Source organism: Ostrea edulis, chromosome 10 (assembly GCF_947568905.1).
Source record: "Ostrea edulis chromosome 10, xbOstEdul1.1, whole genome shotgun sequence".
Lineage (NCBI taxonomy): Eukaryota > Metazoa > Mollusca > Bivalvia > Ostreida > Ostreidae > Ostrea > Ostrea edulis.
Window position 1 is genome coordinate 9,915,040 of NC_079173.1, and position 4,711 is coordinate 9,919,750.

A 4,711-nucleotide genomic window follows, 5' to 3' on the forward strand; every position below is an offset into this window, starting at 1 on the left:
GCCTTTTTTTTTCATGGGGACGGGGATGTGATCGGATCGAGTATCCTACCTGCGATTGGTATGAAATAGACTAATGAAGATTAATTACAGATTAACAACTGTTGAATGTACATGAAATGAATCTACGTCTGTTGATCTGTCACATTATATCATACACAATACAGGTATTCATTGTATTGATAAGAAAATTAAAACAATGATGAAGCCTGTAGAGTTGTTGTGTATTAAACTTTTATTCAAAGTGTGTTCTGGTATAGCAATTTTACCGGTAGTATACTATAATACTAAGCGAACATATTTAGACCCTAACTTTTAATTTAGAGATAACGTTATGTGGTTTTGTTTTTCCAAATTTGATATACAATGTGATTAACCTACAAAACCAATATAAAATTCCGATACTTTTCTTTGTTCTAGTAAATTGAGATGAATGAAGTTTATATAAAAAATAATGATAATCGCAATATTGTGTTGGAATGATTTGAAAAACATTCAAAATTATATTAATGTTTTATTATTATTTTATTCATTTATAAAGCACAAAATTACATAATATAATAATATGTTATAGTATCTATGCGCTGTACAATGTTTGTGTTAATAATCAATGATAATATACCAATTAAAGACCTGCAAGAGCTATAAAGTAAATCTGCGAAGGAATTTTAAAGATGTCCTGCATTATGTCATGAATTCCTATCAATATCCCTAGCTTAGATTAAAGGTGCACATTTTTACAACATATATTTTTTTTCCTATTTAGAGCAATATTGCTTTAAGAGCACTACTTTTATCAAGTTCATGATGGCCACGTCGATTGGCAGTGGTCTCAACTCTTCTGCGTGTGGTTAGTCCAAGGTAAGTATACTGCCATCACGTTTACGAGTTTCGCTACCATCGTGTCGTAAGTAGCTTAACAGTGTGTTTAATCAGAGACATGTGTTATATATGTCTCTAGATTAATTAAACAAAATATCTTATCATAAGTTCGTCTAAATAAAGAAGGACAGCGGTTCTTCATCAAGTCTACAGCAAATACAGAAAATACAAACATTTCTCTCTCCTCTTTCTTTCTCCCCTTCTCTCTATTTCCTCTCTCTCTCTCTCTCTCTCTCTCTCTCTCTCTCTCTCTCCCCTCTCTCTTTCTCTCCCGTCTCTCTCTCTCTCTCTTTCTTTCTTACAATGTAATAAATTGTCTATTTGAGTATTCAAATATCAAAACGTCACAGGTATTACTTCCGTAATTACCACATAAAATGAATGGCCCGTTGTTCATATCCATTGCCTGGTGGTTGTCAACAATTTTGAACTACATGCACTGAAGAGGAGTGTTTATTTTTCAAAAACTTATCAATCAAAAGTGTTTGTTCTTACGGAAAATTACGACAGTATCACCATTACTATCCTGGCGTATATAATTGTCTGAAAAGTCACCCAAAAAGTAAAACCGAAAAATGTTCACACGGAAGGCTCTTGTATTTTTACTTTTCGTAGCATTATTTGCTCTGACGATTGAATTCACAAATGGTTTTGCCATAGGTACGTATTATAGTGGAGAGAGAGAGAGAGAATGAGAGAATATATATTTGTGCACGTGTATTTATTTCGCCGACTGCTCTATGAATAGAAACAATACTAATTTACATAATAAAAAAGTTTTATCGTGTTTTACAATTTAATCATTTGTCAAGATACAATTCCTTTTTCTGCTGTTAACACATTTATATATAGAACTTTTAAATTCATTTCATTTTGCATATTTTACCTGTTAATCATCAACTTGCTTGACATGTTGTTATGTTTTATGAGAGGGGCTAGTAAGTTGTCAGAACATGTTTCTAATCTTTTTGGTCTAATCAATAAAAAAAATGTCGGAAACAAACAAATAAACAAAAACAATGCCTCGTGCTTGGAAAAAATATGATAATGCAATAAATAGATGGAAATAGACAATACTATGGAATTCTCAAATATGATATTGCAAAGTTTAACATACACCATGTGACTTAGAACATGTACAATGTGTTAAGCATTGTTCTCAAGTTTACAATAACATCTCTTTTCAGATGACATATCTATTTTTCGGTACATGTAGAAATATTTAAATTTTCAGGTGGCAGACGGGGATCATTTTGCGTGTGTTGTTGTCATCCTTGTCCGTGTGATAAGAACCCCATCAAAGACATTTTCTTCAAGAAATTAAAGTGAAGATCGGCACGTTTGCGATCCATTTCTCGCAGCGGCAATTGAAAAGAAAACATTTTAAACTTAACTAGACAGTTTTACCAAAGTTTGATATTATGGTGCGTGATGCATAATGTGTGTGGGTTTTTTTAATATTATCATTCTTAGTTTTTTAGAAAGCTGAAATACAAATGCAATACTTTGAATAAATTGATATGGACTCCTGATATCGTGTTGGTGTTGCGTATTACTCTCCAATGCTCTTCTCGTGGTTACACCTTGTGGTGAATAATGACGTACCTAAACGAAGTCCGACAAATATCGCCTTAAGAAATTAATTATTTACCTACGTCAATGTATGCAGAAAAACCCTTTGATTTTCAGAGACATGTTTAGAGAAAAGCACCAATAAACTCAAGTTTTAAGACAATCGCCATACTTGACCTTTAACATAGCCAACCTTGAGAATATGGACGTCAATGATTATCACTTCGCTCTCTGTGGGTCAGCCAGACGAATGGAATAACAAATTGTTGTCATTTAAAGGGGATTGCAACATGTAGACCATAGGCATGTGTTTCTAACAGAAACTTAATATTCTAGGCTGAAATACGAAAATTGTTTTCAAATAATTTTATTTTCAATCTTGAAACACGCAAACATTTCATTAAAACGTCTTAATTATTGCTTTAGCTATAATGATATATAATAGGCCTATTTGTAATTTTGACCTTTACCTCAGAATTAAGAGTCCTCATTGCATTTGATCTGGATCTTTAAAAAAAAAATTCAAATTCAACAGGGGACACAACCTGGTCTAAATACATATAATAATTTTGAGTTTCATTTTCAATGATATAAGTCTGGTAGCATATTATCAATGCTCCCACGCGTTTCAAAAGCTAAAAAGTGCAATTTCATGCACAACTGGTGACCATTTTCAGATACAAACAACAATACATTACTTCCTTTGTTGATGTGAATATGTAGTCATGTACCTGTAACTATGTGTAAATGAAGAAAGATTCCATAACATTAATCTTTTTGTTTTAAGAACACTAAACTTGCTTTTCACAAACCGTATTCTTTTTATAATACATGTACTGACATCAGACAGTTGCTTCTACAACGAAAATGGATGAAGGAAATATTCATACATGTATCTAGTGATCAGTCATCCAAAAAAATTACTTTGTTAAACACCACTGATTCCAATAAAAAGGTTGGAATAAAAATTATGTTCGAGTTCCCCATTGACATTATCTTTGTAGTCTTTAGTGATCAAATCCTCCAACAGTCTGTTGGAATTCCCATGGGCACGAATTGTGTTCCTTTCTTAGCTGACCTGTTTTTATATTCTTATCTATTAACAATAATCATTTTCATTCATATGTCGATTCAATATATCCATGTGAACTCGAAATAAAAAGACATCACAGAGTCCTCAACATCAGCTTCGTACTTATATATTCAAATAAATATTAACGGCAAACTAACTCAGCATTATAATAAACGGGATGATAATGATATCAGCTTTTCCATAGTTAATTTCCCATATTTATGTAGCAATATTTCATTATCAACTGCATATGGTATTTATATCTCTCGGTTGATTCGATAGGCAAGATCTTGTTCTAAGCTTATAAGTTTTTAAATCAAGGCAGGCAACTGACAAACAAGTTGATGTTACAGGCGTTGAAAGTCAACATTGCAAATTCTCTGGTCGTTATAACGATCTAGTTTGCCAATACAAACTACCATTGGGTCAAATGCTGTCGGACGTGTTTCATACCTACATGTATTGTTAGGCCGTTTTTGGCACACTGGTTTTGACTACGTATTACTCTGTTTACTTGGTCAAGACATAGGGCTTACAGCGGGTGTGACCGGTCGACAGGAGATGCTTGCTCCTCCTAAACACCCGACCCCATCTCTGGTATGTCCAGGGGCTCGTGTTTGTCAAAACTTTTGTGGAAGTTATGAGATTGATCACTGTTATCTTCACCTCTCATAAATGCAGTTAATAGTTTTGTGGGAAAACTTTCCCAATAATTTGTAACTGTACCAATGGCAGGACTGCTAAAACTCTCAGAGCTATATTTGCATACAATTTAATGATATTTGATGTCTGAAAATGTTTTGAAATTCCCACTAATTATTCAGTTCAGTTCTTACTACCATGTCGATCAGGTTTCTGGTACGTCTGAAGGATGCATGCCAGCGGGGGGTTCTTTGAAAACATCAGCCATTCGTTTATTGGCATACAGAATGGGAAAATGTTTTCTCAAAATACCGTTGAGGTTCTTGAGGTCGGGATGGTAAGTAGTGACTAGTGGAACTCTGTCATTATGAATGTTTTCTTTGTACTGGATGATGCACTGTTGGTTTTGCCGTGATATCTCAGGGGATGTTTACTCCTCATAGGCACCCGATTCCCCTCTGGTATACCCAGGGGTCCGCGTTTGCCCACCTCTCTATATTGTAATGTTTATAGGAGTTATGAGATTGATTACTATTCGTTATCTTC

The 4,711-nt window shown here is 33.9% G+C and overlaps 1 long non-coding RNA gene across 1 annotated transcript; it reads left to right on the forward strand.

Annotated features, from left to right (window-relative positions):
• Positions 1 to 1,250: 1,250 nt before the first annotated feature.
• On the forward strand, positions 1,251 to 2,411 carry LOC125666782 (uncharacterized). The gene is made up of 2 exons (XR_007366856.2): positions 1,251 to 1,539; positions 2,114 to 2,411. It is a non-coding gene; the product is annotated as an uncharacterized LOC125666782 (long non-coding RNA).
• The last annotated feature ends 2,300 nt before the right edge of the window (positions 2,412 to 4,711 follow it).